The 23,439-nt window shown below is 42.7% G+C and overlaps 1 protein-coding gene, 1 long non-coding RNA gene and 1 pseudogene across 4 annotated transcripts in view; 2 read left to right on the top strand and 1 right to left on the bottom strand.

The window, feature by feature from the left end:
- Positions 1-6,154: 6,154 nt before the first annotated feature.
- LOC118709002 lies at positions 6,155-8,596 on the top strand. The gene is made up of 2 exons (XR_004984797.1): positions 6,155-6,210; positions 8,230-8,596. It is a non-coding gene; the product is annotated as an uncharacterized LOC118709002 (long non-coding RNA).
- A 10,898-nt stretch (positions 8,597-19,494) lies between these two features.
- LOC123651672 lies at positions 19,495-21,586 on the bottom strand (annotated as a pseudogene).
- The window catches only part of SPOPL (speckle type BTB/POZ protein like), a 48,472-nt gene continuing 46,574 nt past the window's right edge, over positions 21,542-23,439 (top strand). For all 3 annotated transcript variants that reach the window (XR_006740549.1, XM_045575696.1, XM_036420675.2), the window contains exon 1: positions 21,542-21,676. The gene's annotated coding sequence lies outside the window, so the exon portion shown is untranslated. The remainder of the gene's footprint in view (positions 21,677-23,439) is intronic.

Raw genomic sequence — 23,439 nt, 5'->3', positions numbered from 1 at the left:
ATAAGAATAACCATAACAAGATCCTTAGGGGAGAGCTATATTGGATCAATCTTTATATGCCCCACAGCAGCCTGATAGTGCCCAAGTAACTCCCTTAAAAAACTAGCTACATATGCTAATTATTGAGAGGATGCATGCCTTGACAAGATAGGGTTAGTCTGTATGGTTGTATCATTGGGTTTAGAATCTAAACATTAAGCCTTTAGAAGTACTGGGGATTGGCTCACCACTGTGTGGAGATACAACTGTTATATCTGAATGCCATTTATGTGGCACTCCCACCAAAATCAGCCACCTTTTGGAAGAAGAAGCAAATGTGTGCTCTGTGCTATATTTAGACTGGCTTGGCCAAGGTCACACAAATAGATTTACAAAGGAAGCATAATTGCCATTGTCATTGAAGTACAAACCAGCTTTTGGAAGGAAAATGCCAATTGGAAAATCAAAGTGAATTTAAACCTGTGCAAACAAAAAGAGATAATTCTTCTTATTCTTTAAATCTTTATTGTTGAAAGTATTACATATGCCCCCTGTTACCCCCATTGACCCTTCTAGCTCTCGTCCCCACCCTCACCCCCTGCCCCAGGCCTTCACCACCCTATTGTCTGTCCATGTATTATGCACATATGCATACATGTTCTTTGGTTGATCACTTCTCACCCACCCGCCCTCCCTCACCTTCCCTCTGAGATTCCATAGCCTGTTCTATGCTTCTATGTCTCTGGATCTATTTTGTTCATCCATTTTGTTCATTAGATTCCACATATGAGTGAGATCATGTGATACTTGTCTTTCTCTGACTGACTTATTTTGCTTAGCATAATACTCTCCAAGACCCTCCATGCTTCTTTTCTTTTTAATTTTAATTTTTTCAAGTTTTATTGAAATATAATTGACAAATAACATTATGTAAATGTAAGGTGTACACCATGATGATTGATATATGTATACATGGTAAAACAATTATACAATATATTTAAAAACATTATTCACATCACATAGTTATCATTCTATGCATGTGTGTTAAAAAAAAAAAAGACCTATTGTCTTAGCACATTTTAAGTATACAATACAAAATTGTTAATACAGTCCCCATGTCATGCATTAAATCCCCAGAACTTATTCATCTTATAGTTAACTAGAGGCTTGGTGCATAACATTCGTGCACTGGGGGAGAGAGGGTTCCTCAGCCCAACCTGTGCCCTTCAGCAGTCTGGGAACCCTAGGGGGATGTCTGACTGACAACTTAGGCAGCTCGAGAAGCAGGCCTAAGCTCCAAGCCTAAGCCATCAGTCAGACATCCTTGGCGCTGCTGTCACTGCCACTGTGCTTGCCAATTGTGAGCCGACTTCTGGCACACTGACTACCAGAGGGCAGCTCCTGCATCCAGCGTCTGCCCCTGGTGGTCAATGCATGTGACAGCAACCAGTCATTCTTCCATTCATCAATTTGCATATTAGCCTTTTATTATATAGGACTAAAGGCCCGGTGCATGAAATTTGTGCATGGGGGAATGGGGGTGTCCCTCAGCTCAGCCTGCACCCTCTCCAATCTGGGACTCCTTGAGGGATGTCCAACCAATAGGTGATTGGACATCTCTCTCACAATCCAAGACTGCTGACTCCCAACTGCCCTACCCTGCAGGCCTTGACCTTCCCCCCCCAACTGCCCTTTCCTGCTGGCCTGGTCACCCCTAATTGCTCTCCCTGCTTGCCTGATGGCCCACAAATGTCCTCCCCTTCAGGCCTGGTGCCCCCAACTGCCCTCTCTGCTGGCCTGGTCACACATAACTTCCCACAACTGCCCTCCCCTGCAGGCCATCTTGTGGTGGCCATCATGTGTCCACATGGGGGCAGCCATCTTATGTCTTGGTGTGATAGTCAATTTGCATATTACCTTTTTATTAGATAGGATGCCCTTTTCTACCTTTCCTTGTCAACCTTTCAACCTTCAAAGTTCCCAAAACCTTTCTGCTTTATATTCTTGACAAGAAGCCCAGTACACAAATTCATGCACAGATGGGGTCTGACCGACCCTCCCTGAGCCAATAGGGCTGGGCAAGCGGTGAGGGAGTGGCCATGGGCAGTTGGTTGGCTGGCCCCACCCCTGATTTGGGTGAGGGGCTGATCAGGGGAGGGGCTGACTAGGGGGAGGGACCATGGGCAATTAGCTAGCCAGTCCTACCCACTGGTTGAACTTCCAGTTGAACTCCTCTTCAAGGGGGAAATTTGCATATTAGCCTTTTAATATATAGAATTATCGTCCTTTCAATGACTTTAGCTTCTCTTTAGCACTGTACATAGGAACTTCTCTTATTTGATACAGTCAGTTAATACAATAGCTACACCCTACAGATATTCTGGTTACTTATATGGGTATGCCATATTAGGTTCCCAACAGATTTCTAACAACAATAATACACAGTCATGCTATAAATCATCTTTATTATTATACTAGAGGCCCAGTGCATGAAAATTCATGCACTGGAGGGGGTGGCCCCTCAGCCTGGCCTACCCTCTCACAATCTGGAAGCCCTCAGGAGCAGGAGGTGACCGGCAATCAATGGAAGGTGACTCTCATGCCCTTGCACATGATGGATGCCCCCACGTGATCAACCACAAGATGACCGGCAGGGAAGGGTAGTTGTGGTGATTGGACTGGCAGGGGAGGATAGTTGGGGATGACTGGGCCTGCAGGGGAAGGCAGTTGGGGGTTACCTGGCCAGCAGGGGAGGGCAATTGGGCTGGCAGGGGAGCAATTAGGCATCAATCAGACTGGCAGAGGAGTGGTTAGGGGATGATCAGGCTGGCAGGCAAGCGAGCAGTTGGGAGCCAGCAGTCCTGGATTGTGAGAAGGTTGTCCGACTGCTAGTTTAGGCCCCATTCCAAGGAATTGGAGAGGGTGGAGGCTGGGCTGAGGGACATCCCCATCTCCCAGTGCACGAATTTCATGCACTGGGCCTTTAGTATTCTATTTTTTAATCATCTAACTATATCTCTGCTGGATGTAGTATAATTTCCTCTTGGTGACTCAAAGCATTTTAGGATCCTGGTGTGTCTTAGTTATATTTGTGTTTACAACAAGCCAAACAACTGTGCCAAAGTACTGGTGAGTACAGCATTATGTTTAATGGCTTCCTGGTAAGCACAACTAGATCTTTTCTCTAAAACTATTTGGCATGCAGATAGCTCTTAGTAACCTTGGGCATTTCCTATCTATATACTTACCAAGATTAGCTCTACTTAGTTTCCCAGATGAAACAAGGTTAGATATGCTCTATTTAGTATGTTTTTAAATATTTGGTTGCAACTATATTCAAGTTTTTTTGTGTGTGTTTTTTTTTCATAATAGTGCCCCCCTTATGTTTTCATTGAAGATTCTCTCCAGATTCAAATATTTTATTTTCCATGGTAATTTCTTCCTTTGGATGTTTATTTTAAGGCTATGTACAATGAGTCCTCCCAAAAGTTGGCTCATCAACTGTGCTTACTGGCTTCCACCTTACATAGCAAAAGTAATCAATATATTATTAAGCAAATAAGCAAAGTGTTCTTGGAACTAATATAGATTTATGGTTTTCCTGGCTTGTTCTGAGGAGCTCTAAAATTCTACAGATGTACTCTGCTGACCACCATGATATGAAGAGAAAGCTAAACTCACTTGCATCTCATACTCCTGAACCTGAGCAATCCTTTCCTTACCTGTTTCATATATTGGGATTACACATAAAATCATTTGTTAAGATGGAGTCTATGCATTAAAATAGTTTGACAATAAGTAATGTTGCCCCAACTACTTATTGATTGTGAATATTTCATTTGGTTTATCTAGTTGCTTGTTGACAAAGCTACTATTGAGTAGCAGTAATGCAGATCAGCCCTTTCTTTGGTGTAGAAATATTTTTAAATACCAAGGGTGCAAAGCTGAATAAAGTCCAATCTCACTGTCCAAAGTAGCATTATACGCAACACTTAATGGCTTCCATCCTACAATTCTAAAATCTAAGCAACGATATGTGTTGCTACTTTGAGATTTGGATTAGAAATTATTGGAGAAGCACGTTCGCATGCATTTGACTCCTTTCCACATTGGAGTAATTACCCCAGCATTGTAGCTGGAGTCAAGGGATTTTGAACATAGTAATGAATTGCAGCAAACTTTCCAAGAAATACAGAACCATATGTCTCAGGGACTTGGTTGGAAGCTGAACCTGCAGATAAGGATATGGGAAGGGATTGCTAGTACTTCTAAAGCCAACTGGGGAAGGTTACGAATTGAAATTTGTTGCTAATGTGGATGAAGCTGGAACGCATTTTTCCCATGCTGTTTAGGGTGGAATTTGTCATAGTAGTAAGTAGCAAATTGGATGCTAAACTTTATAATTTACTTTCTAATGATTAAAGAACAAAATGTCCAGGTTCTTAGAATTTTCATACTAGAAGTTCAAATTTATGTATAGTTTATATTATCTGAATGGCTATAATGAGGAACTCTTTGAATCTTAGGCAAGATCAGAAAAAGGTCAAAATATGAGACTGAATGTAATGAGAATTAAACACACACAGTTCAGTATTCTCCCCTTATCCTTGGTTTTGTTTTCATCTGTTCAGTAACTTATGGTCAATGGTTGTCTGAAAATATTAAATGGAAAATTCCAGAAATAATTTATAAGTTTTAAATTGCAAGCTGTACTGAATAGCCTAATGAAATCTGTGCCATCCCATTCAGGGTGTGAATCGTCCCTTTGTTTAGTGTCTCCACGCTGTGTACATTCCCTACCGATTAGTCACTTAGTAGTCCTTTAGGTTATCAGATCAACTGTCATGGTATCGCTTGTGTTCAAGTAACCCTTATTTTACTTCATAATGTTTTATCTATCTTACTTCATCTCACCAAATTGGCATTTTATCATCTCACATTATCCCAAGAAGACTAAAAGTGAGTACCATTAAAAAAGGTATTTGAGAGGTAGAAGGCCACATTGACATCATTTTATTACAGTATATTGTTTAATTGCTCTATTTTATTGTTATTGTTGTTAATCTGTTATTGTGCCTACTTTATTTATTTTAAATTTTTAGTCATTGAGTTTAGAGAGTGGGGGGAGGAAGAGAGATAGAGAAAGAGGGAGAGAGAGAGAGAAACATCAATTTGTTGTTTTACTTGTCCTGACTGGGGATTGAACCCAAACCTTGGCACATCGGGGTGATGCTCTAACCAACTGAGCTACCCAGCCAGGGTTTTCTTATTGTGCCTAATTTGTAAATTAAACTTTATCATGAGTATGGACACATAAGAAAAAAATAGTATGTATAAGGTTTGTTACTATCCTTGGTTTCAGGCATCCTCTGGGGGTCTTGGAACATAAGCCCCATGGATAAGAGGAGACTACAGTAGATGAAAGTAGCCAGCTGTAGAAGTTCCACATTCATGAGATCTTTTCTTTTTCCTGAGGAGATAAAAAAAATCCAGGCAAGAAACCAAAAGTAGATTTTCTAAAAAGCGGTAAGTTAATTATATCCATTTATTATCTGTAGAAAGGCTGGGATGTGTTCATGGAAGCAGTGATTCAAACTGAGACTAGAAAAAAAAAAGGAACCAAAAGTAAAGTTTCATAGCAAGTTATTCAACAAAAAAGGGATAGTGTATTTAAGTCACCTGGGGTGTACACTCATTGAATAAGGATGGCTAATCAAGTTTTTCTTGTAGCCTTTAGACAACTTTTAGAATCTCAAGAAAGAATAGGGAAAGTAGACATTTATAATCAGTTAGATTTAAGAAACATAGATTATTTTAGATATGCTGGGTAGGCTTGATCCAGTCAGTGGAAAAGCTTTAAGAGCAGAACTGAGGTTTCTGGAGGAAGTAAAGCATTCCACCTGTGGATTGCAGCATCAGCCTGTATCTGAGACTGCCAACCTGCCTGTCCTGACAGCCTACCCTATGGATTTCAGACTTGCCTATTCAGCTCCCACATCACATAAACCCTTTCCTTGCAAAAATCCCTTAGTGTCTATCTCCCATGGGTCCTGTTTTGTCTGGTTCAACCCTGACATACTCTCATAAAACCTTTCTCAAGCAACTACCAGAAAATATGCTTCAGCAAAAACAAAAAAAGAGGAAGATAGGATCAAGCAAACTGCATAGCAGCTGTGGGCCATGTTGGATAGGTAGCCTAACATCCGTAAGGGAAACAGAAACATCCAGAAGGTAAAAATTACTCATATGTATCAGCTTGGAAGCTTGAAAAAAAGATAAAAGCCAGACAGATTTCAAAACAGTGTTATCAATTGGAGTTCTTAGTGACCAAGACAAAAACATACAAGTTGCCTAACCATTCATTTGCACAAACACTTAAGTTTGTAACAGTTCACTGTGAGCACAGGAAGTAGGGACACCAAGAACACTTTCCAGTGCCCTAGATGTGCCATAATTATACCTTTTTCCTGAGATTATCATCAACTTTATATTCTGTGTTTGGAAAAAGAATCTAATCTCCATTACAAAGGACATACTTAAAATAAAAATTCTGAGCAATGAATTCTTTGCTATGATTTGGTATATTAGAGAAAATGAAGATTTATTTCTGACTAAGGTTGAAGAAATGATCTGGGCCAGATGCCAGAAATGATTTCTAGGAGGCCAACTCGTGTTGATAGAAGAATGCTTTTAGAAGATGGGAAGAAACTCAGCAGCACTAAAGTTCTGATGTGGGAAATAACACTCCAATTCTAGAGGAACAACTTTGATATCTCTCAGCTGTCAGAACCTAAAAATCAAATCATATTATTTAGATATCAGCATCATGGGTTTTGCTTAACTGAGTCAAAGACTAAATATAAACCAACTTTAGGAACTAATTGGGTTTTTAGGAGAAGGAATGCCTTGTGAAGTTCTGGGGGGGTCCAGAAATCATCATGAAATGGAATTCTGAGAAGTGATTTCTATCAGCCTCGGGTAGATACAGGAAGTGTCATTCATGCATATCAAAGATCCTGAAGTGGCTGGACTGGTTATAAATAGTAACTATGGTTCTCTAGAGTGGATTGAGAAGTCACTTCAAGGGTTTTCAAGTAGCTTCAAGACTACCTTCTTCCGCATGAGAATCTGAGGACAGGGAAAGTTGGAGATACAGTGCCTTCATCTTTAGTGAGTGTATCTTAAGATAATGGAGCACATGCATTCATATGTGCATGTTAGAAAAAATGTCATAGTATCATAAACTGGGTAGACTAAAACATGAGACTTCCTGGTACCTTAGCAACACGTATAACCAAGAAATGATGAGAAACTGATAGTGTGAAGAGCAGGGCATGAGGAAATCAACCAGTCTCGAGCAGCTAGCTTCTGGGGGAGTAGCCAGAAAGTCAAACACCCAAAAGCCAAAGGACATGGCGGCCTCAAGGTTGAGTAACTGAGGGTCCCCATCAGTCAGGCGGAGAACAACAACCGGAAACCATATCTGATGTTGATTATCACTCCCTCACAGCAAACCCCTTGCCAGGAGCCAGGGTCTACAGAAAAGAGACTTGGGCTAGTCAAATTGGGAGTTGGAGTCAGCCAAGTGAGCTCCAGCCCAGAGAGAATATCAAGTCCAACAAAGAAAGCAGAGTAAATTCATGATTGTATTAATACAGTGGGTAATGAGAAGGGGGGGGAAACCTGCACAAAATGTTCTTATGCTCCAATCCAAGAGTTTTCCACATTCATGCCAATTACAAAGCAGGAAGAATAGTTCTAGGCTCTATTGATATGTGGTGTGAACAAAACTGCTCTGATCTCCTGACCTGACCAGGCTCTGCTAGATTAATTGCGGTCAGCTGGGTCTGGTATTGTCTCCAGTTGGGAGAAACTGAGAACAACAAAAATAGGGAAAATGAGATCATTAGGGACAACAGGTACACCTCTGTAGCTAATGAAAAGAAATGACACTTGAGTCTTATTTCAAAGCTGTTCTATATGCTGAGAATCCAAGGAACCCTTGTCAGTGATAAAACCGTTTTTAATGAACAGGGTTATAGGAGTTCTATGCTATATATTTCTAAAAACTGTGCTCCTGAGCTGGCCAATGAAAGAAACGTCTGCACTGTATTCGGGCAGATACTTGTTCAGAGCGGTAACAGGAATTATGTTTTGATCTCAGTAATAGTTTATGAAGCTGACTGGAGAGTCATGGAAAGAATGATCAAAGCAAGGACAAAAATAATGTATACTTTCTTTTCCTCACAGAGCATGAAAAATCTTTTCTACCCACCTTTCATTATCCTTTGAAATAACTTGTAGGAGAATAAAAGCAGATGTCTGGAGAAGTCATCAAGAAAAACCACAAATCAAAGAGATTTCAAACAGAAATGTTTTTAATGAACTGGCTGAAGGTTTTGTGTGTTTTCCCCCCGTTCCATCCCAATTGATCTGAATGTTAGTGGGAGGGTGTTCTATCAATCAGTACTTTTCCAAATCTAAGTGTGCTGTCCTTCTACTAGTACTTTTTTTCAGAAGAGAAGACTTTTTTCTGCAATCCAGGCCTACTGCTTTCCTTTTAGTCAACAGTGCAGCAACCTGGATTTGGAAAACTTGGAGTAAATCCTTGGCCATCCTTCTGTTACATTTGTAAGGAAAAGATACGGTGTCGTGCCTTTAAAGAGCTGTCTTAACTCACAAAACATTAACTCCTTGGCTCTTCTTTCCTTTCCTTTCCTTCCTTCCTTCTTTTCTTCCTTCATTCCTTCCTTTCTTCTTTCTTTCTATTTTCTGGAGTCATGGTATTTAACAATGGAAGTAAAAAGATCTTTTGGTGGCTTTGATACTTTTTTTTTAAATTTCTTTTTAGAAGGATAGGTTTTTGTTTTGTTTTGTTTTGTTTTTAAATCTAGCTAGCAGTTTCAGATAAATAGACATATTATTTCAGGACAAATAGGTCTCTACCCAAAAAAGACAAGTCATTTCTACAACTTTCAATTCTTAATATGAGTGACCCTGATTCTAAATCAGCCAATGATTTTAGTGTTAGAAGGGACCTGAAGCCTGGCCAGCCTGGCTCAGTGGTTGGACATCATGGTTCCATTCCCAGTCAGGGCACATTCTCAATGATTTTCTCTCATCATTGATGTTTCTCTCTCTCTCTCTCTCTCTCTCTCTCTCTCTCTCTCTCTCTCTCTCTCTCAAATCAATAAAAATATACTTTTAAAAAAAGAAGGAACCTGAAGATATCATCTTGCCCTATCTTCTGTGTTCTAACCAATAAAATGTAGTGATGTTCTTGTCTTAATTTTATGGAGTGAAGTTCAATGTTATGCTGAGGTCTCACTGATATTCAAAGGGCATGAGGTTCAGGACAACTGCTTCTCACGGAGAGCCTTGATCCAGCACCATACCATGCTGTTTCTCTTTTGGAACAGTGGCTGATTTAAGCCATATTATTATAAACTAGGTCATGGACGTTAATTTAGTAATTCAGTTCTGTGATATTTGCAAGCTAGATGACGATGATTAAAGAGTATCTTCACAATAATAGCTTCATATTTAAAACAAACAATGGTTTCATAGAATATTGTGGCAATAAAACACATCTTTTTCTTTTAAGAAAACAGTAAATAATGTTAAGAAGCATTCTTGGTAATTATTAGATTCTCATACCAATGCATATAATTATAGAATTCCTTTGTGTCATAGTGAATCTATCCTAATCTGAGTGAAAATTCTAGAATCAAGAATTGTAAACAAAGAAATAGAAAAATGAAACAGTATACAGAAAGATGTGGTAGCACACGCTGGTGCGATATGGGAAAAATTTGCTGTGGACCATGTGTCCCTTGTTGAATGGGTCTAAAAGGGGTGGATAATGAAAGATATGGGAAAGCTAGGATTCAACACATCCAAATAGGGATGATGGGCTTTACACTATTGTTAGTTACCCTTGCTGCAGATAATGCCATCACTCTTCATTAAGCAGAGCTCAGTCAAAACCCTGGTTTTCCATATAACCACACAAATGCACCAAGATGACGGAAGGGATATGTTCACAAATACCCTCAAGAAGGTTGGATGGCCATCTCCAACTAGCTTTTGAGAAATCTTCATATCCAGTGGAAAATGGGAATATGAAAAATACAGTTTACTATTATAAAACTGCATCTTGTTATAAAACATTAAATTAATTAAAGAATATGTTTTTATATTATGGGTTCAACATTATTTGTAAAACTGGAGATGTGATTATTTGCATGAACAGTGTAGAAAAGGCCTCTATCTGGTAAATTAACACCACCAGCTCCCTGTGCATGTGACCATGTGTATTTCTTTTTTGTTTTAGAATAAAATCTTTGGTTTTAATATTTTTTGTAAAAATGCAAACATTTAAAAAATAAGATTCAGCCTGGCCAGGTTGGCTCAGTGATTGAGCATCAACCTATGAACCAGGAGGTCACAGTTCAATTCCTGGTCAGGACACATGCCTGGGTTGTGTGCTCAATCCCTGGTGGGGGTTGTACAGGAGGCAGCCAATCAATGATTCACTCATCATTGATGTTTCTATCTTTCCCTTTCACTTCCTCTTTAAAATCAATAAAAATGCTTAATAAATAAATCCATAAATACTATCCAAAAATTGATATTTTTAAATATATTTTATTGATTTTTTTTTCCAGAAAACGGGAGAGGGATGGAGAGTTAAAAACATTGATGAGAGAGAAATATCGATAAGAAGCCTCTTGCACCCTCCAACTGTGAATGTTCCTGTAACCAAGGTACATGCCCTTGACTGGAATCCAACCTGGGTCCCTTCAGTCCACAGGCTGACACTCTATCCACTGAGCCAAACCGGTCAGGGCTGTGGTTATGATATTTTAAAACAAATAAATATAAATTCTATATGATTGATAGAAATTAATAATTAAGAAATTATTTTTATTTTTTTATAAACAATAGTTTTTAAATTTTATACTTACAGGTAAGAATATTTCTGGGCAACATGTACAGAATATATAGCAAGTATAGAATATGCATACAAGCCCATAAACTAAACTATTTACATTATTGTGCTTTCTCCCTCCCCTTCCCTTTTTCCTTTAAAACTGTTCCAATGACCTATAAAAGCATTTAAAACTAGCATTGATTTTGGCTATTTCAGTTTGTGTTCTCCAAACAATACTTGTTTAAAATAAAATAATTTCAAAAACTCCCTTAAATATGAAATAATTATAAGAATCTGAATGTAGGACAACATCCTTTTATTCTGAAGCATACTTTGTGTAAAATATTAAGAATTTCTTATATTCTAGGTATTATGCTAAGTACTAAAATGAAGATAACACAAAGAGTCAGAGGAGAAATGGAAATTGGGGGTATGGGTAGAGGTGTGTGTGTACCATTTTGACCCTGAAGGGAAGGGGTGGCCTCTCTCTTGGTGTGACATGCATGCTGATGGCCAACTGAGGGAGAAATAAATCCTGTGACATATGGGGAAGGACGTTCCAGTCAGAAGGAATGTTAATCACGAAACACAAAAGCCATAGACACAACCAAGTTCAGCTTGTTCAAGGGTCTGAAAGAAGATTATTCTCTAGACAGAACAATAGAAGATTAGTTCGAAGAAGTATGCAGGATATGAAGTTTAGATTTAAATGTTCTGAGAGTAGCCCTTGGGGCATTTTTAATAGGGTTGTAGTATGATGTGATTCATATTTTATCAAGGCCACTATGTCTTGTAGAGAAAGAATGGTATCCAAGAGACAGGAAGGAAAGCAGAGATTTGGTAGGTTTGGTGGGAGCTGATGGAGCCTTGGTCCAGCAGTGGAGTTAGAGAGAAATAGACGGAAATCCATAAAGGAATTCCAAAGATATACAATGAACTGGAAAAACATTTACACCCAGTAAAGGGTTGCTTTTTTTACAGCTCAATTAGAAAAAGACTGATAACCTGTAAGAAGTGCAGTTTTCAAAAAATAAAAAAGGCTTCTATGCATATGTTAAGATTGTCAACTTTACTCCTTATTAAGATAAATTAAAATTACACTGAAATGCTTGTTTAACTAGAAGATTAGAGTTAATTAAAACAGACTTCAGGAGGGTATGAAGAAGTAAACACACATTTTTAGTATAAATGTAAATTTGTGATGGACAATTTGAAGAGGCCTATTGAAATTACAAATATACTTTGTCCTCAGACCCTGCAATTCTGTTTATCATATATGTTCTACAGATAAACCTTTATTCTACATCCCATCAGTACCTTGCCCATATCCTTCAGATACGCAGTCCTCCATCAATAACTCTCAGATGTTGTGTATCTACCTTAGCTCTTTCACCCTTGAGATTGTGAAGAATGTGTTTTGTTCTTTTCTTAGGTTTCTCCATTTTTTATTCCCACAAGGTTTTGCTCCAGTTACCCACTCTTGGTTGATTCCTTTTCCATAGATCATTTTCCTCTTCCTTCACTAGTTTCCCCAGCACCTCAATATAAACTACTTACAATCAATGCTGCTTTCTCTAGGCACCTAAGAGACCCCTCAGCCTCTTCTCTCAAAGTGCCTTCCACCTTTAGCTTCCCCGTGTGTATTCTATTTCCATTTGTCCCTCCCTTTTGGGACTTTTATCGCATCCCTCTTACCTCGACACTAATTCTCTATAGCTTTCAAGTCACTAGTCATTGTGACATCCTAAAACTTAGTCCATGCATTTCCACATGCCCCTATCTCTTCCCTGGAAAGCAGCTTCCCCTGTAGTCCTCACAAGTAGAGTGAATTTCTTCTCTCGGGTGTCTCATAACACTGGGCTTGGTGGGAACCTAAGTGTCTTCCTGACTGTTCTTTATGGCTTCTAGATCTTTTTTTATTTTGCCTTTTTTACACAAAAGTTCAGCTTTGAATCTCATATCTCTCACCATAATACCACTATCCCTCATTGTAGGGGTACCCCTCGAAGATTCCTTCTTATTCTATCTAAATTCCAAATGGGAAATACCTTTGTTGTTAAATTTTAAAATTACATGTTTCAAAAAAAAGTAACTAGTCTTAGTTACTATTTTTAAGTAATAACCTTTTACATTCTTTTTTAATTTTAATATAGTAGTAGACCTTTATTAAAAAAATATATTTTATTTATTTTTTACAGAGAGAAAGAGAGAGGGATAGAGAGTTATTGATAGAAACATCGATGAGAGAGAATTATAGATCAGCTGCCTCTTGCACACACCTCATTGGGGATGTGCCCGCAACCAAGGTACACGCCCTTGACCGGAATCGAACCTGGGACCTTTCAGTCCGCAGGCCAACGGCTCTATCCACTGAGCCAAACCGGTTTCGGCAACCTCTTACGTTCTTACTGTTTTATCATTTACAAAATTCTTTCATGTGCTCTATTCTCATTTGTTGCTCATTTTTTTCTTGGTTTACTCTCAAAGGCACTGGTGTGCAGGAAGAGGCTCGGTGATTCAAGCAAGGTCACACAGGCTCAAATTCTGGATGGAAAATCTAGTGACTTTGTTGCTATCCCACAGTTGTGATATTCTTGTTAGAACATTATATAAAAATGGTTTTGAATTTTTTTAAGTAAATTATTTTGCATCTGTGGGATATATGACTAGAGAAGACAGATGCCATTTGCTCTAAGTATGACGAGTGGGAGAGGGCAGGGCATGGGTTGGGTATTATGGGAGGAAGAAGCAAGTATGGGAGGTAAGGAGCAGAAAGAACAATGACAGTCAAGTCATATGGAGAAACATAGATCCCTAAGTTTAAAGTGACTACTTCCCTGTGAAAAATAATTTCTTCCCCTTTAAACAGGAAAAGACCCTATGAAAATATAAAATGTGCTGAGTCCAAGCAGAAAAACAGAAACCACATGCATTACTTGCGACTGAGAATTTGAGAGAAGGAATCTATTGCACAGGGGATGGGAACACTGAGAAGAATTAGGTTTTAGCAACGACAGGAAGCCATTACACTTTTAAGGAGGCTGAAGGGAGGAGGTGATACTGCTAGGATTCAGGGCTGATTCCCTGTAGGAGATGGAGCCTGAGAGCAGACACAGCTGCTACTGGAGATGGTGCCTAAAGCAGAAAGAAAGCAGAAGAAATAAACACACTGGCTTTTCCCTCCCTTCACCTTACAGGTTCCAGACAGTGCTTTCTACTAGCCTGGCCCAGCTGGAGCCCAGAATTTTGTAAATGATAAAACAGTAAGAACGTAAGAGGTTGCCGAAACCGGTTTGGCTCAGTGGATAGAGCCGTTGGCCTGCGGACTGAAAGGTCCCAGGTTCGATTCCTGGCCCAGCTGGAGCTGGCTGAGATGTGAATCAGAGGAGAAGGCAGGGATGGATCTGAAGGCAAACAGGCTCAGAACCATCACATGCCCTGGGACAGTGGTCAGCAAACTCATTAGTAAACAGAGCCAAATATCAACAGTACAACGATTGGAATTTCTCTTGAGAGCCAAAATTTTTAAACTTAAACTTCTTCTAATACCACTTCTTCAAAATAGACCCGCCCAGGCCATGGTATTTTGTGGAAGAGCCACACTCAGGGGGCCAAAGAGCAGCGTGTGGCTCGTGAGGCACAGATTGCTGGGACATTATGCTAATGGAAGGACATTGTGAATTAGCTCAAAGCATCAAGTGACTATTCCAGGACTTAAATCAAAGAAAACATGTCTTAAGTCTATCCTGGACCAAACAAATAAGTAAAATAGCCTTGATTCAGTAGCTCAGTTGGTTAGAGCATTGTCCTTATACCCCAAGATTGTGGGTTTGATGCCAGCAGGACGTATACAAGAATCAACCAATGAATGCATAAATAAGTGGAACAACAAATCAGTGTTTCTCTTTCTCCCTCCATACCTCTCTCTAAACTCAATACTAAATAAATAAATAAATAAATTCATTAAATAAAAATAAAACTCAGAAGACAGAAGAAACTTGACAAATGAAGCATAATGATATGTTGTGTAAATATCCAGACTTTTGCCTGGCCAGCATGGCTCAGTGGTTGAGAGTCTACCTAAGAACCAGGAGGTCACAGCTCAACCTGGTCAGGGCACATGCCTGGGTTGTAGGGTATGCAGGAGGCAGTCCATCAATGATTCTCTCTCCTTATTGATGTTGCTCACCCTCTCTCCCTCTCCCTTCCTCTCTGAAATCAATAAAAATATATTTTAAAAAAATATCCAGACCTTTTATGATTAAGTGATTACAACTGAGAGAAATAAGAAAAGAGAGAAAACAGCTCTTAATAGATATTCAGAAAGGAAGTTTGAAAGTTTGTGACATGCTTTGCACACGATAGGCTCCACATTCAAAATAGAAGCAAATTCTTGCTGAGCTCTTGACAACATAAAAATAATTTAAAAAATAATTAAAAAAACCCCACAAACATTCATTATCCTTTCTCTCAAAACTGTAGACTATAACCTGGCTGGCGAAGTTCAGGAGGTCATGGACCAGGAGGTAAAAAAAACTGTAGACTGTAGCAGAACACAATTTGTAAAAGCTTGCCTAATTTTCTTTCTGGGAGGAAAAAAATGAAAAGGGAGACAAAGAGACAATAGATTCCCTCTTAACTGGCTCACTCTTGTGCTCTGAATATGCATAATTCATTTCTTAAAAAGTATTTTGAAATTGTAGAACCACTAGTGTAAAAACTGGAAATCCTGGAAAGTAAAAGCCAAACTTCCAATGGTTCTTTCAACTAAGTAACGGTTACTATTTAAAGAGAAGTAATCTGGGGTAATTTCTGGGACATCTTTGTTTTCTTGTGTATATCCAATTTGCATAATGAGTGATCAGGAGAACATCCAGAGAAGTGTATCAGCGATGCTATGTGTAACTAGGCTTAAAGGGCCTCCTTTACAGAAGGAGACACCCAGAGCACAGAGAAATGTGAGCAGGCACTTAAGTAGGAAAATGTAAAGTGTGACTTCTGGCAGCTGTCTTGCTTCGGACACAAGTGAGCTTTGTGGGTTAGTCCCAGCAGATAAGGTAAGAAGGAAGCATCCAAAATACAGGATTGGACCTGAACTGGAGGTGGGGTGGGGGATGGGCAGAGAGCTTGCTGCAGCTGCAGACTTACCAGAGCCCAGAGTGTGGAGCACATCATGATATCCACAGGGTCAAGCAAACAAATACCTTAGTCCGAAGCTGTAGTCTCCTGGCGATAAGAGGCTTGAAGGCAATAACCCTTTAATTTTTATAAGGCACAGGTTTTCACTATAGGCACAGCGCCAGAGGCCCGTAAGCTTTTCCAGGTTTTATCAAATTGCTTAAAAAGAAAACATCTTGGCTCTCAAGTACAAAGAAAACTGTAAAATGAAACTAATAAATATTTCAAGAAAAACATTATATAAACCTTTCATTTTACATAACAAAGCATTGTATTTTTCTTGTGAAATATGGTTACGTTGTTTTCCAATGTTTGTTAGTATGTGAGAGGAGGCCTCATATCCGGGGTTTATATGGCCTTGAGCTGGCCCTTCTCCAGCCTGGCATAGTTCAGACAGAGAAGGTCAAGAGTGTGCTAAATTTTTGTCAAGGATGGGCGGGTCAGGAGGGGAAGCCAAAACCCAAACCACCAAGGACAGCAAAGAGAGGGAGGGAGGAGGAGACTTGGGGGATGGGTGCCAGAGGTTGGACTTTACCAGGTGCTGGGAGGTGCAGAGGCAGTGTCCCCAGAGATGGCACAGTCCCATTTCTAATTTTGGAAATGGCCATACCAGGGTGCCCAATCCAGCAGGCGCGCTGGCAGCAAAGGGCTCTGAATAGCAGAGAGAACCATGTGGAGACAGGTGGCCCCTCAGCCTTGTGTTGGGGTATGAGTGCAGGACTGGCACCAGCTAGACAGCAGGGCTTAGTTTCCAAAGCTAGCAAGTGGAAGAAAAGGAGGGAGGGCTGAGCCGGAGAATTCAGGTTTTCTGAGGCAGCAGAGTGGGAAGTCAGGGAGATAAGGTCCCCTAAGGCACAGAGGTTCCAAGAATCGCGGGTTCACTTAGTATCTGATTGGCTGCAGGGCCATCCCAGGAACACCATAGGAGTTTACCCAGAATGCTGGTCTGAGAGCAAGGGGCCCAGTCTATATGCCTCCCCTTGGGGAGGAGGGGTGTCTTAGTCTGAGTGAAACAGAAGGTCATCTGTTATGCTGCAGGCAGGGCCCCTTTATGTGACCAGAGAAAACAGCCACAGAGTTGCCATTTCTTTTCTTTTTTTAATTCTTTTTTTTTTTTTAATATGAACTCATTTTATTTTATTTTAGTCCTCATCCAAGGATAGAGAAAACACACACACACACACACACACACACACACACACACATACACACATTGATGTGAGAGAGCCACATTAACTGGTTGCCTCCCACATGTACCTGGACTGGGGCCAGGGATGGAACCTGCAACACATGCCCTTGACCGGGAATTGAACCCGAGATCCTTAGGTCTGAGGGCCAACGCTCTGAACCACTGAGCCAAACCAGCCAGGGTGGAATTGCCATTTCTTGAGTCAGGGTCAGAGGGGAGTGGAATGGAGTGACACCAATTTTTAGGGAGAAGAAGAATAAAGAGACAGGTAACCACCCTGTGGGCTTGCAAGGTCAGATCTTTGAATTAAATCCTCTGGCCAGAAATTGCCCTGCTAGGCAGAGGGTGTGACCAAAGCCCCTGACCCAGAGACATTGTGATGACTGAGCAGAGATAAAAGAGGAGGAGGCTGGGCAGCTGCACCTCAGAGCCCTGTGGGGCTGCTGCAGAGGCTGGTGACCTCTGGCTGCGGAACACAGTGGAGAGCTCTAGACTTGCCCTGGGACTCTTTCCAGGGTCCAGAATCAGCAGAAATGGCTCGGGTTACTTGAGAACACCAAAGGGGCAGGTCCAGGGCACCAGCAGAGAGAGCTAGCTGGCCAACTTAAAGTAGAGGTCATCAGAGACTACTAGATCATGGCAACAATGGCGGATCCTGGCACAGTAAAAGATTTCCAGCAACTGTAAGTGACCTTGAATGAGAGTTCTCAGGGCATGACTGGAGAGATGCAGGACTTTGGATAGTCTTATAGAAGAGATCATTTTTGTGGTTTTCTCTTATTATTATATATATATATATATATATATATATATATATATATATATATGTGTGTGTGTGTGTGTGTGTGTGTGTGTGTGTGTATGTATATATATATATATATAAAAGCCCAGTAACTGAACAGCAGAACAACCAGAACAACCAGTCAACCAGCTGCTATTACACACACTGACCACCTGGAGGCAGATGCTCAATGCAGGCGCTGCCCCTTGGTGGTCAATGAATTCCCACAGTGGGAGTGCTGCTCAGCTGACCAGAATGAGCAGCACTCCTACAGCAGACCATCCCCGCAGGCCATGCCCTCCACCAGTGCATGGATTCAGTGGGAAGGTCTGTTGGCTCATAGGGTTGAGCCAAGAAGATCCAAAGTGTGGTCCTCATCGGAGCTCATTAAGCTCAGAGAATGGCTTTTCTGATCTTTCCTAACTGCCAACCTATTAATTATAATAAAGTAAAGCTCCCAAATCAGCCACATACATTGAGGAGTCTGAATGGTTTCCTATAGAAAATTGACAAAGGAGCAGCAAAATGAGTATCATAGTTTCTTGATGTCTAAGGAGTTAGTTGGGTGATTATAATGCTAATGCCTTAAGTGATTTAAGCCTGATACAGGACAAGTGGAAGTACACTATGCTGTACACCCGTGATAAAACTCTTGTTTTTATAGTAGCAATAAACTAAAGCCTATTATAATAGTCTAGTTTACTGAACCACTCCCTGACTAGAACTCAGACAAGTGTCAAGGGTCATCAGTACCACTCATTCCTTAACTCCCAATTGGAAATCTACTTAAAGGTTTATGATAGTTTGATTCCTTGAGTGTTTTACATTTACTAGTGCCTAATGGTTGGCCAGTGGGAGAGAGGGCAGGGTGTAATGTTAAGGGATTGAAATAATTAAAAGGCCTAGGCAAAAATTACATGTATTAATTTTCGCTGTTTCTGTCACATATCATGACGTAAACAAAGGCCCACATGAGTATAGCAAATAACTTTAATTATTCTTTTTTCATGTTTGGAGAATATGAATTTTTACACTAATATTTTTCTCTCCCCATCAAGTCACCAGCATGCCAGTGCTCACTTCCACTTCTGTTTTCTTTCTTTCTTTCTTTTTAATATATTTTATTGATTTTGTACTGAGAGGGAGAGAAATAGGGAGTTAGAAACATCGATGAGAGAGTCTTGCACACCCCCCACTGGGGATATGCCCGCAACCAAGGTACATGACCTTGACCAGAATCGAACCCGGGACCCCTCAGTTCCCAAGCCAACACTCTATCCATTGAGCCAAACCTGTCTCTGCACCACTTCTGTTTTTAAACTCTTGGCCTAAGACAACTTTGACCTCTACGGCTGATCTTATCTTTATCTGCTATTTTTATTTATTTTTTAAAATATATTTTCATTGATTTCAGAGAGAAAGGGAGAGATAGGTGGACCCTCAACCACTGAATAACACCGGCAGGGCATTTTACTGCTATTTTTAAACACACGTTTTGTATATTAAATATGTAAGATTGCCAATGTAGTATTAATTTGAGCGAGGGAGATCTTCAAATTTCAGTAAACTTGGGATTGTTACTGACGAAATGAGGAGACCTCGGTTCTTGTCTTCTTAGGAAAATATTTCAATCAAAAGACAAAGTGTAGAAAAGAAAGCAATAATTTATTGACCACAGCAAAAATATACTTAGGACCATGAAACAAGCAAGGGCATAGAAGCAGCAACAAGAGAGCTTAGGCTGAGCTGCTTTGGCTCTCTGGGAAGTGGGAGAAAAGGGGGCCTTGGAGACAGGTTCAGAGGGTTAGCCTACTGCTAGTTGTCCCTGCAGTAGACTGACCCTCTGAGCTCCCTGGGTTGCAAGTCTCATAGGGTGCCTTAGACTCTAAGGCTTAGAGGTTAGGGGGTAAGGGACCCTTTGGGGAAGGAGTGGAGGATGGGAATGGCACTTGCCTGCTGAGATGTGCTGGGACCTTCATTTTCAGGAGTTTTGAAGGCTGGGCTTTAGGAGAGAATAGGACATTCATCAGCTTTATGCTGATTTACCAAAATGAGACTTATTCTCTTCCTTTGTCTGTCCTTGGTTGGCAAATGGCACCTAATTAGACTTCAGTTATCTGTCACCCTGAGTGGGGTCGTTTAAGCTATTTACCCTTGGTTGGGGAGGAGAAATGCAGACCATTTACTCTTAAATGTCCTTGGTTTAGGGAAGACAGGGTTTAGTAGGTGGCTGCAAACTGCTGCTTATCTGTCCTAGTTTCCCTATTCCATTTGTCCTGGAATTTCCTTAACTTCTTTTGGATGAGTTATTCTTTCTGCTTTTCAGTTGCTTGAACTGTGAGATGAGAAGGATTTCTATCAGGAAGTTGTAAAGTTGAGGGGGTTAAAAAAGATCATACGAGTCGCTTACAGTAGTAAAATAATACGTACTCTCTCCCCTCCCCTCTCTTTCCCCCATTCTCTTCTTGGAAAATCCACCTAAGCAATCAGTTGAGTGATGCCCAGTTGCGGTGGCATGACTCGGGGGTCCTTACATGATACTCATGCCTGCTCTGGCAAGTCCCTCAATCCTCTTTAATGAGGATCTTCTAGGCAACTGGATCAATCATCTTTTGCCCATTATTTGCCGAATAAAGTTTTTCTTTACCACCCGTTTCCTTAAACTCCAGGTTGGTAACGTAAACTTGAAGCAAACGTCTCAAGAGATGAGGTTGGTGAAGTTGTCTTTGCCAAAGTCCCATCTGGGGAGGCCGCCAGCCCCCTGGTTACCCCTCGGCGGGCGGACCCCTCCCTCCTGCCATCGGAGCTCATCATCCAACCAAACTCATCCCGCAGGGCGCAGGCTGCTCTCCTTGGAGACCGCAGGCCGCTGTTTCTGTTTGTGCAGTTTGTACAGTGCTGAGCTCGCACCTGGGTCCTTCTCTCCGGGCAGCCCCAAGGAAATGGAGCGCAGAAACTGCTTTGGCCTTTCGTACGCTACGTGGCTCAGCCAGATAGTGAGGAGGTTTTAGGGGAGGAAAGGTCCAGGCTGGGCCCAAGCGGGGTCCCCCAAGGCTAGGTCCCTCCGCCTCCTCTCCCAGGCGGCCCGCCGGCTGGGAACCCGGGGCCCGCCCGCGGCCGCGGCTACCTCCAAAACCCGGAGGTGAATCCGGGCTGGACCGGAAGTGCCCGGCGCGGCCGCGGCTACTCCCAAAACCCGGCAGTAGATCCGGGCTGGACCGGAAGTCCCGGCGCGGAGAGGAGGGAGGAAGCGCCTAGCGAGCCCCTACAACGTCGCCGCCGCCGCGCGCACGCGCCCTCGCGGGCTGGGCTGGGACGGGAGTCGCCACTCGGAAGCCAGAGCCCGGCCGGGCCGGGGCGGGGGGTGGGGGGGCGGTGGGGGCGGGAGCGGCGCAGGCGGCCGCCCCTGGCGGCGGGTTTGTTTATCCCAGGGAAGAAGTTTGGGACCGGGAGATAGGGAAGGAGGGCGGGCCGGGAGGAGGGATGCGGTTCGGCGGAGGCGGCCGCCACAGGGACTCGCCGCCATCACCTTTGCCTCCGCGGCCGCAGCCGCCGCCGCAGCCGCAGCGGAGAGGAGCCGCCGCCAGAACTGCCCGCCGCCGCCCCGCGCGCCCGGGTAGGTCCCTCCCCGCCGGGGCCCCCGCCGCGGCCCTGGCCGCTCGCCCTTGTCCTCCCGGCTCTGGAGCCGGCCTCCTCCTCCTCTTCCTCCTTCTCCCCCCCCCACCGCGCCCCTTCCCATTGGTGGGGGTCCCCGCTTCTGCGGCCGGCCCCCCCCTTCTCAGGCTGGTCTCCCTCCCCCGCCCCTCGGCCCCACCCTCCGCCCCCCACCCTCCCCCGGGCGAGGCTCCCTTCCCCTGGGACTCCCCCACTCCGCCCCGCCTCCCGGGAGCCCCCAGACTTCCCTCCGCCGGCCTGGCCCCCCTCCTCCCCGTCCCCATCCTCCTCCCACTCCTCCGTCCGTTTGTACCTGCCTCTCCCACCCGCCAGCGTCCGCATCTGTGCCTCCCCAGCTCAACTGCAGACACTCGGAACTGTCACCCCGGTTACCCATCTTGGGGTGAATGCCCCCGCCCCAGCCAGCCCCCCCCCCCCCTCCCCGCCAGCGGCCCTGCCCTCCGCCCCCTGACCCCCAGCGGCCGGGCCCGCCGCCCCCTGACACCCCCCCCCCCCCCAGCCCTGCCCTCGCCTCTCCTCCCTTCACCGGGGCCCAGGCTCACTGAGGGTCTGGGCCGGGTCCTGACTTTTCCTCATTCCACTCCCTCCTGCCGTCCTTTCTCCCGGTTCCCCCCAGAGGGCAGGGGGTGGTAGGCTTTTCTCCCTCAAAGCAGAAATAAGATTCGTTTTTGTTTTTGTTGTTGTTGTTTGTTTTTGTTCACCACAACTCTTTTTTGGCTCCTTTCTCTGTGAATGCTGTCATTCTGCCGCACTTTGGGGTCTTCGGATGCTTTGTCTGCATCGGAGTAAGCCCGGGCCTGGATTGCTCCACTGTAATACCCACCTTACCCGTTTTAACTTACAGCCGAGTCCACCGTTTGTTTCTTAAGAGGGGAAACTTGAGTAGTGAAAGGTTCAAGTCTTGAAAAAAATTATATCTCTCCTGCCATAATGGGAAAGGTGGAGTATGTTTCAAATGTTACCCTGTTCTTCTTGAGAGAAATGGTGCCCGGGTCAGGCTCTAGCTAAACTGCCAGAACCTAACCCTCTGCCTCGCCACCTACCAGCGCTGGCCTCGGACCAGACATTGAATCGCTCTGGGCCTCAGGGTCCTTACAGCTGTAGAAGGGGGATGGGGATACACTTCCTAAGAAGGTGGTGGTAATTGCATGACTTAAGGCAGGTAAAGTGCAGCTTGGCGCATGGTAGGCATCCAGTAATGTTCTTTAGTATTGTCTCTCGGTTTTACTATTGATAACTTTGAGAGAGGAAGGTAGGAATCCAAAGCTGGGCTTTTTGCTCTTTTTCATTTAATACCCTTTTTGATATAGATAGGATTTATATTTTGTAATTGTATAAAATAAGTCCTTCTGGTGTGAAAAATAATAGAGTTTTAGCTCCCTGGTTTCAAGTAAGTTACCAGGCTCCAAGCAGGTCAGCCCCAATTTCAGTTACCTGCTTAGAAATTTTAAAATTTTACCTTTGAGAGTAAATGAAGTTGAACTATTTAGCAGAAATATTGCAGTGGAAAATGAGGATTTTATAGATATGAGTTTTAGTACTACAAATTAAATACTCAAAATTGGTGAGGTTCTTCACGTTCATCTGTCCTTTATGTTGACTTGCTACTCAAGGTAGAGCTTTGGCTTCATTCAGGAGACTGGTGGCTTTCCTCTCGAAACATGGTATGCTCATTCACATGACCATTCCTTGATGTTTCCCAAA

The sequence above is a fragment of the Pipistrellus kuhlii genome, unplaced genomic scaffold, assembly GCF_014108245.1.
Source record: "Pipistrellus kuhlii isolate mPipKuh1 unplaced genomic scaffold, mPipKuh1.p scaffold_m20_p_7, whole genome shotgun sequence".
Taxonomy (NCBI): domain Eukaryota; kingdom Metazoa; phylum Chordata; class Mammalia; order Chiroptera; family Vespertilionidae; genus Pipistrellus; species Pipistrellus kuhlii.
This window is presented reverse-complemented; position numbering and strand designations above follow the sequence as displayed.